General features: G+C 39.3%; 1 protein-coding gene and 1 pseudogene across 2 annotated transcripts in view; one reads left to right on the top strand and one right to left on the bottom strand.

Annotated features, from left to right (window-relative positions):
- Positions 1-1,088: 1,088 nt before the first annotated feature.
- WASF2 (WAS protein family, member 2) overlaps positions 1,089-12,579 on the top strand; it is a 79,136-nt gene continuing 67,645 nt past the window's right edge. For both annotated transcript variants that reach the window (XM_008586361.1, XM_008586369.1), the window contains exon 1: positions 1,089-1,257. The gene's annotated coding sequence lies outside the window, so the exon portion shown is untranslated. The remainder of the gene's footprint in view (positions 1,258-12,579) is intronic.
- LOC103601949 lies at positions 8,676-9,223 on the bottom strand (annotated as a pseudogene).

Below are 12,579 nucleotides of genomic sequence, written 5' to 3'. Positions count from 1 at the left end.
TGCGATCCCCTTGCTGGTCAAAAAAAAAAAAAAAAAAAAAAAAAAAAAAAAAAAGACTTTCTCTGGAATGCTAAGGGGATGGAGGAGGGAAGAGGGAATGGGGAAGGAAAGTAGTTCTCAGGAGACATCAGGCCTGGAAGAGAGAAATACAGAAATGGAAGCCAAAAGATATAGGTTTGAGTCTCAGGGTTGTTTCAAATTTCCTGTGTGATCCCGAGTAAGTCACCCAACATCCTGGATACTCAGTTTCCTCTTCTGCAAAACGAGGACAATACTTGCCTTGGAGAGAGTTGCTCTAGAGAATTAAATGAGGTATCTTTGCTAACTGTGAATGTGTCACGTTATTATCCAGCTGCAGCCTTTTATAATCAACAAGACGCGCATATGCCCACTCAAGCATGAATCCTCGATTACCACTCCAGGACGTGAGGCAGATATGATTGCTCCTATTTTGCAGAAGGACAGACTGAGACCCAGAGAGTTTCAGGGAGTTGTCTGAAGTCGCACAGTGAGGTGGCAGTTGAACCCGGGTCCAGCTCACCTGACTCTGGTCTTTCAGAACTAGCTCCCAGTCCCAGGACCCGGGCCTCGCCCCGGATGGATCCTTCAGGGGCGGGCTGGCGCCTATGACTCACTCTCCCCATCCTACCTTCGGCCGGGCCTGAGACGCGGAGTGAAGGGACAAAGGTACCTGCAACTTGAGGGGTGTACACAGAAAGTTCATAGACTTGGCTCCTGCCTTTCCCCCCCAAAATACTGGTTCTTTGAATTCTAACAAGAAGAATTCGTTTTTCAACACACTTGGTATGAGTTTTTACACTTTCTCAGGTGGGATTTTCCTACTATTAATTTAGGAGTTGATTTACCTTAATCCCCACCCTCACTTCACTTGGTTTGTCCCCCGCTGTTTACTCCGATTGCGGAAGTCGCTCGGGTGGAGCTCCCGGGACAGTACCTTTGAATACGTCTTTTACGTAGTTATTTAACTGGCATTCCGCTCAGGCCAATGAACTGCCTGGAAGTCCCGGGCGGGTGGGGCAGAGAACCAATCAGGGCCGTTGGCGGAGGGTGGCTGCGTCCCAGAGGCGGGGAATCGCGTAATGGCGGACACCGGCCGGGCGAGCGCGGCTGGGGGCGTAGCGCGTTGAGGGGGGTCCGGCTGTGGGGCAGCCTGAGAGGCGGTCCGCGGGAGGAGACCTCGGGCGGAGGGCGGTCGGCCGGCCCTTCCTGTCGCTTAGGGCGACCGCGCAAGGCCAGGTGAGCAACAAGTCCCCTTGGGCGGGCCCCGCTGTGGGGCGCGGGCCCCGATCGGGCCTCTCCTCCCGACCCGCGCAGGGTCCTGGGGGAGTGGGTGCCGCTCCCCCTGCTGCAGACGGGCAGATGACAGGCGAGCGGTCAGCGCGGGTTGGTGTCTTAGTCCACCCCACCCCCTCAGGGAGGGGGCGACCTGGAGTCCCCCCTCGGAGACTTGGAGGGGCCCACCAGTCCGTGAGGCTGCGAAAGTGCCCCTTTCGGACCTGGCTCTGCCACCAACTCGCCGTTTGATCCTAGGCAAGTCACTTCCCTCTCCGGGCCTCAGTTTCTCCATTTGTTAAACAAGGGCTTTATCGGCAGATGTACTTGAGTTGGGTCCCAGCTTTTGTCTGAGATCTTGGGCAACTTCTCCCCCAGGCTGAGCCTCAGTTTCCATACCTGAACCATGAAGTAATTGTGGTGCTCTTTGAGGCCCCTGGCCTGCTAAGTTGCAGAGCGGCAGGGAGGACACAGAAAGTGTGTGCGTATGTGTCTGCCTGTAGGGTGGTCTGCGGAGTAATGAGAAGAGTTGGCTAAAGGGATTCTTCCACGAAGGCCCTAGGTGCTACTCAAACCACGATGAGGTGGGATCCGGTTCTCTTGGTTCTCCAGGAATCCTAGACCTGAGATGGGGAAGTTTTATACACTTGTCCATAGAATGAGAAGAGGAAGGAATCCTTTGGAGCCTCTTGGAGCTAGGTTGAAATTTAGGCCCAGAAGTCAGGAGGGTTAGGAGGAAGAGGGAGAACATTTATGGTGCTCCTACTATATGCCAAACCTTGATTAGGCATACGTTCTTATTTAAATTTTACAGTCACCCTGGAGAATTTACACGTAAGGAAACTAAGTTTCAGAGGAGTTAAGTAATTTGCCCCAAGGTCACACAGCAAAGTGCAGAGCTTACCAAAGTTAGGGTGTTTCCTCTGAGAATCACTGGGCAGGGGGGAAGTCACTACCCACTTAAAAGATAGTAGTAGGGAAGGTTCTTTTGTCACAAATGGGGAGAGGGCTCTGGCCCTAGACATTTGATTTGACTTCTGGCGTGGAGACAGACTGGGTCTTAGTCTCTAGGTGGTTAGTTATAAGTTCATCTGTGAGTTGGAAAGGACCGTTTCTTTTTCTTTATTTTTTTCTTTCTTTTACAGAAGTAATCAAGTTAGGAAAGGATCATTTCTAAGTTGTAAAAGTCACTTTGAAGTATGTTGGAACCTACTAGAGCTCAGTTTGAATCCTCATCCGGTGGCCAGTTCACTAGCTATTGGTGTATAGGCTTGACTTTTGGTTCAGGGTAGTGCCCACTCAGTAATTTTTCTCCCTTCTTAAGAAGGCCACGTTTTCTTGAGATGGGAGAACTTTCCCATTTATTAGTTCAGATTTCTTTGGATTCTGTTGGGGTACAAAAATCTGCCTTATCCCAGCACGTTAAATAATAAAATTTGTTATGCATTTTCTTCTTATTGATCTAAATTTGTTAGTGATTTTTTATTAATGAATCTTTAGGAGTGAAGTTTTTCTTCGGCCCCTACAATTCTTTGGGTGAAAGCCCGCCTCTGATTAGGCTTAATGTTCCTTTCTTTGTTCCCTGTTATCTGACTTCTAGATGAGTGAAGACTGTGGACTTGGGGTAGGCGTTAGTTGGGTACTGTAAATTGCAGCCTTTAGTTTTTCCAAACCTGAGAGCTTTTAATCAAAATGGTAGGACTGGCCGGGTATTGTTCTCATATGTCAATGGTGGAGAAGAAAATTGGAAGAGGAAGTTACTGAGAAAGGGTTTCTTAGCAGTGGAGCCAATATGTATTTCTTTGTTTCAAATTCTAAAACTAGAAAAGCAGCAACTAAACGAGGAAGGAAGGAAAAAACTGTGAAACTCTTCTTCCTGTTTAAATATCTTTAAGAGCTGTCCCTGTTCCTATCCATGTCTAAGGCTCTGCTTTCATAGAAAGTCACTTGTAACTGGTTTGATGTTCAGAAATTGTTTTCTAGAAATTCTAAATCTTAAACTCTCTGAGAGAATTTTTTTAAAAATCAGAACATTTACTGGGTAAATTATTTACCATTGGATGCTGCTTTTTTTCAACACAATCACCAATTTAGACTTTGGCTATATTTTAACTGTGATTTAAATTAGTGGTTTTCAAACCAAGAGAAATTGATTTAGATATTGGAGGATGCAAATACACCATCACTTGAAAAACACATAATGCTGTGTTCGTTTTTTGACATTTATTTTCCGTGATTGTATGTGTGGGATAGTTGTTAAGATATTGTATTTATTGTATGTGAAGATCTACATTCATTCTCAGTATTAGTTATATTTTCTGTATAAGAAGATTTAGTCTTAATTAGTGTACTTGTCCACAGTACCTTATTTCAAAATACTTGGGACCAAAAGTAGGGGGTAGCTTTTTGAGGCCAGATGTGTTTCTGATTTGAGAAATTTTTGGATTTTAGAAAAGAAATATGGGACATGTTATGTATGGTGCATGTTATGTAATACTCCAGAGAGGTCTGGGGCAGCACCTCATAATCAAATGCATTACTATTTCTGTAGTGAAAAATCTGAATGTTTACACAAACTAGGATAAATAAATAGTATAAATAGCAGTGTCATTTCTTGTCAGATTTTGCCACCAAATGAATAATGAAAAACTTGTTTTTCACAGTCTTTTGGATTTTGGAATTGAAGTGAAGGGATTGTGGACCTCTGTAGGTAAAACTTTTATGATGACAAGAACAATTACAGGAAAAAAATATTGTATGTCCAAGCTAATTCCAAAATCATGGGTCCTATATAGAAGATACCTTTTATTTTCTGTTTCTGTCATGTAAAAATCTTGTTCAAATTAAAATGTGCCAGATGTGCATTTTTCCTTAAGTACCAGAATTTGTCTTTTTTGTTTTCGTTAGCTGGGGATCCAAACCCTTGACCTTGGAGTTATAATCTGTGCTCTAACCAACTGAGCTAACCAGCTAGCCCCCAAATTTATCTTTTATTTTTATTTATTTATTTTTTTAAAAGATGACCGCTGAGGGTATCTTAACCCTTGACTTGGTGCTGTCAGTACCTTGCTGTCCCAGGTGAGCCTCAGGCCGGCCCTCAAAATTTATCTTTTAATACTCTCACTGGTCTCCGTTTGAGATGTTAGTATGATGGCCTCCACTTCTTTTTTAAATAGTAACTTAGAGGGTCTTTGCTCATCATTTTTTGTGTAGCAATTAAGAGAATTTATACCTTTTCCCGTATAATTCACAGAAAGACTCATCATGTGAGGATCTGTAGATTCATGTTTGCACAATTTTAAAGCTGTTTTTCCTCTTCAGGGTGGTCTTTAGTGTGAGGTAATCACTGCTGAATGGGATTTGAGTCCAAATTTTGTTCGTTTTTAATTTATGAAGTTTCCACAATTTGTACAACTTGGTAAGGAATTTACTAAAATATATTTAGAGTATTTTTTGTTTAAGTACATGCTATATGAGAAACTTGTGTTTACCAGCCATATGAATTTGGGTGGTTCCTTTAAATGGCTAACTCTTAACTTTTCTTGGACAGCTCTGCAATAGAGTGAGGTGGACTGGTGGTGTTGGAGGATGAAAAATCATTTCTTCTCTTTAGAAGAAGCCCCATGACAGCATAGATTTGAGGAATTCTGTTCTTCAGGAAGCCACATAGCCACCTGGTTTGTGGGCCTCAGTTCATCCTTCTACTTGGTGTGCCTCTGTGGTTACTAAGAATGGTACTTTCACTGTCTGGGAAATATAAAGGGTGTGGAATGATGTATCAGGAGTTGCAGGTGGAATTGGGATGTGATTGGACTTGAGAATAGGACCAACTCTTACATTTCATCAGCACTGATAATATTGCAAAAGGGTTACAAATTAGTGGAGTAACATCCTATTCCAAGCTATTTTATTGTGACTGTGGGTAAATTCTTGAAGACAGGTACTGTATTTTATTCTGTATTGGTTAAAGGCCAGGACTTCAAACTCTTCTTGTATCAAAATTTACCATTAAAAATATGCATATCTTCTGCTTCGTTCTTATTTCTCCTCTCCTATTTCATGGTCAGACCAGGAATGTTTAAGCAGCATCCCTCATCTCTACCCACTAGGTGCCAGTAGCACCTCCCTCCCAGTTGTGACAACCAAAAATGTCTCCAGACATTGGTTGAGGACCGTCATATCAACAGGGGTAGGGGTAGTGGAATAGTAGAGGGAAGTGTCTAGATGTCCTCAGGTGCATGCTCTCCTTTATTCCTTCTTTCTGGTTATACAGTCTTCTGTCTCTGACTTTGGATAAGAAAGGAAAATGAGGGAAATCAAGAGGTGACAACTTTAAAATAGCCCCATTATTTAAGTTCTGTTCAAATTTTTATTCGGTTTAAATATATTAGAGCAGTACAGATAGCTGAATTATTTATGCAGATCTATGTAAATTCAATTTGTATCACTGATTAAGATTAGAGTAAAGAACTACTAGAATATTACAACCTTGTATGAAAGAGTGTTTTTAAGAAAAGCTCACAGCTGAAAAGTTTAACACCTAAAGAATAAGCAGCATTACTTTTGTAAAGATCTTGTTAGTACTTATCAGGATCTTCTTTGCTAATTTTTGAGCTCATGGCTAAGATATATTGTATCTTTTGATGTCCCTGCATAGATACTTTATAACTCTAAAAAGAAATGTTTGGCTAATGGGCATGCTTTTCTAAATTCGGTATTTTTGTGATTGGCAAATTGGTCAAAGCAGTGGTCCTTGGTTTCTTTGGACATTCATAAATTAATGACAAGGTAGTAGTAACATTTGGTGACTTCACTCTCTTGCCAACTCTCTACATATAACATTATAGTCATTCATGTCTTAGTCACCATTAAGGTGAAGTTGAATGAGTGTTTTTTTCCTGTTCCATTTGAAGTTATGAATGGTACTCTAGAGAATTCAAATGTATGGTTATGAATAGTATCTCAGAATAGTTACCATTTATGTAAATGAAACACACTTCCTAACTTAGAAACCAAACAGAATTGAATTAGAAAAGAGAAGAATAGAAACAAGAATTGTTGAATGCTTACAGAGAAAATAATGTTCATATATAGAAGTATCACAGAAAAATTTGCTTTTCATCATGAGTTCCACATACTAATAAAAATAAACCGTTTGAGATTGATGAGAGAAGCTATTAAACTTTGCCTGTGATACTTCTTTTCAAGGTCTGTTTTTCTTTTTTGGTAAAAGATGGAGAAGTCTGACATACATTTTTAGTTGTAAAATTAATTCCAGTTGAACACAATTAAGTTTCTTATTTTTAGAATATAGAGGCCCTTTTGAGAAAGAGCAGTGGTTCACCTCAGTTCCAATTTGAGTGAATATATATATATGTGTATGCCTGGGTGTATGTGTGCGTGTGCGCACACACACACACATGATGTGGCTCATGTGAAATTTGACCTTTGTAATTGCATAGTAAAGTAACGAGCAATTCTTTTACTCCCAAGTATTTAGAATTGAAACACCACCTCCCCATCTCCCCTCCCCAACCCTGCCGATTATGCCATTGTTCTAGCAAGTACTCAGTCTAAAAAGCTTTCTCTCATATCGGGTCTTGAGAATTTTTGTTTAACTCTGTGGAAGAAAGTCTTGGGGCATGCCACATTGATATTCCCTTCCATTCAAAATTGGGAACTGTAAATAAACTTCCCTTTGGAGAATATTCATAGTCTTGAAAAAATAGTATTCCTGATATCAAAGACATCTGTGGAATTATAAAACCAACTTTGCCTCCCTCTTTACTTTTAAAGCTCCTTCATCATTCAGTGGGTAATAATTTGCAAAGTACTGTGCTCTCACCATTACAGTCAGTCTCCAGCACTTGAGATAAATTATGTTAGTAGCTGCATTTTATAGATGAAGTAAACTGGTTCAGAGAGATTAAGTAACTTCCTCAAAGTCACTCAAGTAATAAATGGCGGACTTGAGACTGAAACCTGTCTTTTTTTAAATGAGATTTTAAAAGGTAAAATTTACATACAGTGAAATACATAGTAATACAAGTGCATAATTAAATGAGTTTTAACAAATACAAACACCTGTGTAGCCAACACTCCAATCAAGAGATAGAATATTTCCATCACCCTCCAAAGTTCCCTCATGCCCCCTTCAAGTCATTCCCCACCACTCTTCTGATTTCTGTCCCCATAGATTAATTTTGCCTGTTCTTGAACCATACAGTATGCACTCTTTTGTGTCTTTTTCGGTTCATAAAGTTTTTGAGATTCATCCATGCTGATGTGTATATCAGTATGAACCCAAGTCCTTTGATGTGTATCTACAGTTCTTTCCAACCAACTGCAGCTCCTAATTTGCTTATTCTTACATCACATCCATTTTTTTTTGCTTTGGTATTTGCATATGATTTACTTCCCTTTCCTAATATCCTAGATTTATTTATTTTTAAAACTCTTTGAAATTATAAAAGTAATACATGCTTGGTACAATGAATTACACAATCAGAAGTGAATAAAGAGTGAAGGTTTCCTCAGATTTATTTTTGTTCCTGCCCTTTTTCAATTATGAAAATAATGAGTGCTCTTTGTAAAATTTAAAAAAAAAATTGCCCAATTCAGATAACATGGAGCTGGAAATAAAAATCACCCATCATGCCACCAGTTAGCAGTGTGATATGTTTTCCTCTTTTTCTGTACTTTATGACAGCTGAGACCATAGTTTAGGGAATTTTAGGCTTCCTTTTTTATGTTAGGTTTGTCATAACCTCATTAATAAGTTCTTGTTATTTCAGTGTTTGTGCTTGGGACTACCCGAAATCTGACTGACTAGCTGCTGGTATTCTTAGCTGGATTGCCCTCATCAGGCAACATTTTTGAATACTTACTATACACTTGTTTATCACCCACTTCATTCTTGCATACCCATTACCTAATATTTCTTGCAGAATAGGAGGCAGTATTGCTTTGTGGTTAAGAGTATAGATTCTAGAGAGTCAGTCCATCTGGGTTCAGATGTAGGCTCTGCCACTTAACAGTAACTCTGTAGCTTTGGGCAAATGACACAACCTCTCTTAGCCTCAGTTTTCTCATCTGTAAAATATAGAGCATGTCTCATATTTTACGGTAAAATATACAACATATCTCATTTTACTATAAAATATAGAGCATATCTCAGAGGAATATTGGAAGGATTAAACAATAACATTACTTAGTCCATTGATCAATTAATGTTAACAATTGTTATTATAAATTAACAAATGTTGTATTTGGTCAAACACATGATCTATCTAGTTCAGAATTCTACCTCTCCTTTTTTTTTAATAGTAAAAAAAAATATATATATATATATATATATTTAGAATTAACCAGCTGGACTCAGTTTAGATGATCCCAATTTTGGTGGCAACTTCCAAAGCATCATAATCAAGAGCCAGTCGAACATGTGCCTTCTTCTCTTCCACAGGCCTGATCAGGGTGTTGACCTTGGCCACTTCAGTGTCAGAGAGCTTCTTCACAGCTTGTTTAATCTGATGCTTGTTAGCTTTGACATCCACAGTGAACACAAGTGTGTTTTCTTCTGTCTTCTTCATGGCATACTCAGTGGTCAGGGGGAACTTGATGATGGCACAGTGGTCAAGCTTGTTTCTCCTGGGGGCTCTCTTCCCAAGATATTTGGGCTGCCTCTGGAGCTGCAGTGTCTTGGGTCACTGTGGGTGATATTTTTATCTTTTTTTCTTTTTTGTGGCTATGGACACCTTTCAACACTGCTTTCTTGGCCTTCACAGCTTTTGCTTTGGCTGCAGCTTTGGGTGCCTTTGGCACCATCTTGGTGAAAAAGCTCAATTCTTAGAGGCTTCCAAAAGGCTGCTTATGAGGAAGGCATGAAAATGTCAACTTCAAAATTGAGGGCTGTGTTGCCCAAAATTCATAATTTCTCTTAGGAGTTTCTTATGGAAATGTTTCGTATGAATTTATCTATACTGTCTTTGAATTGTCCTTTCTTTCATTCTATACTCCCCACCTAAGTAATCAGTTGTACTGTGTGATAAACATACTGTGTGCGAGGCATTGTGCATATCCTCACAGCAATGCTTCGAAATAGTTATTATTAACAGATAAGAGAGGCTCAAAGAAATTAAGTGATTTGCTTATGGTTACACAACTAAACCTGCTGGGACTAGAATTCAAAACCCCTGTCTCTCTGATTCTGAAACCTGGTCTTAAAAAAATTTTTTTAAAACTATGCTTCATTGTTTCTTTAGACTTCTAACTGCTTTATAACTTCTAAGATTTGATGCAGAAGTCTATTTACCATTTCACGCCCTCTTTGTTTCATATTAAAGTGTCCTTTATATTTAAAAAAAAATCTGTGCTCATACAGAAGCAACTCTGTCTTTTGGTCTTTTAAGATACCTTTCTAGGCCTTTTCTATTTTACCTTTTTTGTGCTGTGATGACTGCAACTCATTCTATTCTAAGTACAGATACACTTTGGTTTGTACAAAGATAGGATAATGTGTTCTGTGTTTCCAAAGCTTTCATAGTTAACAGCCAGCACTTTGTTGCATTTTTGTAGCTGTATTCAGAATACAGTCCAGGGACTCTGAACCCCTTTCCTGTGATGTTACAGGTAGCTTTAGAGCTCATCATCCCATAATTATAGTTTAGACTATTTTTCCATTACTGCATTACCTTACTTTTGTCTACAAGGAAGCTATTTTCCACATTTGTGGACACACACAACTAGTACCATTGTACTTCTATCTATTGCTGTAGAGTCATCTGCAAACTGGGAAGATTTCACTAGATAGTTTTCTTTTTAGATAATTTCTAAAAATGTTAATTGTGAAAGGTTTCAGCCTTGATCCCTGGGGGACCCTTTGCTTATACATCTTTTTCTAGAGAAGGGACAATATCATAACTCTCTTATTTCTGTTTATAAATAAATTCTCTGGGGGGAAAATACTCTGTTTATTTGCTGTTTTCAGTAGGCTTTGGAAGAGGTTTTTTTGTTGTTTGTTTTTGTTTTAATGCTGTCCATTTAATTCTCATCATACCATGTATCCTCTCACTTCAGGTGTGTATGTGTGTTACTTGAAGTCTTACGAACAGTAGGTTCTCTGTATGCCTTTGTTATGTTAAACATTCAACGATCGGGTGATGCCCAGTGTTGAGTTATTAGTTTTAGTATTCAGCAGATTTATTGAGTGCCTACTGTGTGCCAGGTACTAGGGATACAACTCAGTGATCATGAGAAACAAGATCCGTGTTCTCATGCACTTTGGGAAGGCTTAGATAGACAATAAATACATAAATAAATTTTGAAAGATTGTGACGTCTTAGGAGGAGAATAAAATAGGGTGCTATAATAAAGAGTAATGGAAGAACTTAGATAAGGATGGCCAGGAAAGGCTTCTCTGAGAAGGTAACAAACTGAAGAATGAAAATGAAATGAAGAGATGAGAAAAGAGAGGTTCAGGTAGAAGAACTGTAAGAGGAAAGGCCCTGAATCAGGAAAATCCTTGGTGCATTCCGGAATGATGGAAGCCCACTATGAGGATAAGTGAATAATAGTGGCATGGTACGTAATTGGAGAGAGGTAGGTAGGAGCCAGATATCTCAAACCTTTGTAAGACTGATAAGGAATTTGATTTTTAAATAAAATTGGAAGTCGTGAAGAAGTGTTTTGTTTTTAAATTGAAGTGCTTGAGTTTTTTAAAAAACTTTCTAATGCAAAATTTCAAGCATATATAAAAGTAAAGAGAATGGTATAATGAACACCTATGTATCTATCTCCTAACTTCAACAATTATCAACTCCTGGGCTAGCCGGTTAGCTCAGTTGGTTAGAGCACAACCTTGTAACCCCAAGGTCACGGGTTCAGTTCCCTGTACTGGCCAGTTGCCCCCAAAAACACCACAAACCAAATTATCAACTCATGGCCAATATTTTTCCTTCTAATACATGCCTCCACTATTATTATTTTTTCAAAAATTAATGATGTAACTTTTATTTTAAATGATTTTCTGGCCTATAGAACTCCAGCAATTTAAATACTTGAATTAACAGTGTTTATATTTTATTTTTACAACAGCTTTAGTGGGGTATTATTGACATACAATAGGCTACATATATTTAAAATGTAAAATTTGATAAGTTTTTGATATATGTATATACCAGTGAAGCCACCACCATAGTCAGGATAATGAACATATCCATTCCTAAACATTTCTTCCTGTTCCCTTTGTAATCACTCTTTCCTCCCCCACTGCCCCTCCTCCGGTTCAGTCTACAGGCAACCATTAATCTGCTTTCTTTCACTATAAAGTAGTTTGCATCTTGCAGAATTTTACGTAAATGGAATCATATAGTATGTGATCATTTGGGAGTGGGTGTCTGGCTTCTTTCATTTAGGATAATTATTTTGAAATTCAACCATATTGTTGCATATATTAATAGTACATTCTTTTTTATTGCCAAATAATAATTCATTATATGAATATGTCAATTTGTTTATACATTTACCTGTTGATGGACATCTGAGTTGTTTTCAGCTTTCAACTATTTTTTTTTTTTTTCCTTTTTGTCTTTTTTACTGACCGGTAATGGGATCGCAACCCTCGGTGTCGCGCCCATACTGGGGACCGACAACGGGATTGCAACCCTCGGTGTTGCGCCCGCACCGCGCTCAGCCAGTGAGCGGGAACCGGTCTCCACATGGGATCCGAACCCTCGGCAGGAGTGCCACCGCGCTCCCAAGCGGAGCACTCTCCAGTGCGCCACCGGGCCGGCCCAGCTTTCAACTATTACAAATAAATTTGCTATGAACATTTGTGTACAAATCTTCATATGGACTTTTATTTTTTAATTTTCTTTTTTTTTTCTTAATTTTATTTTGTTGATATACAATGAGGTTGATTATTGTGGCCCATTGCCGAAACCCCCCTCCCTCCTCCCTCTCCCCTCCTCCCTCTCCCCGCACCCACCCAACAATGTCCTTTCTGTTTGCTTGTCGTATCAACTTCAAGGAGTTGTATTGTTAAGTCTTCTCTCCCCCCCCACCCCCGGTTTTTTTGTGTGTGCGTGTGAATTTATTTATTTATTTTTTGCTCCCACCAATAAGTGAGAACATGTGGTATTTCTCTTTCTGTGCCTGACTCGTTTCACTTAATATAATTCTCTCAAGGTCCATCCATGTTGTTGCAAATGGCAGTACTTCATTCGTTTTTATAGCTGAGTAGTATTACATTGTGTAGATATACCACAGTTTCCGTATCCACTCATC

Source organism: Galeopterus variegatus, unplaced genomic scaffold, assembly GCF_000696425.1.
Source record: "Galeopterus variegatus unplaced genomic scaffold, G_variegatus-3.0.2 Scaffold109, whole genome shotgun sequence".
Taxonomy (NCBI): Eukaryota; Metazoa; Chordata; class Mammalia; order Dermoptera; family Cynocephalidae; genus Galeopterus; species Galeopterus variegatus.
Note: the sequence above shows the minus strand (reverse complement) of the source record. Positions and strands in the feature narration are given on the sequence as shown.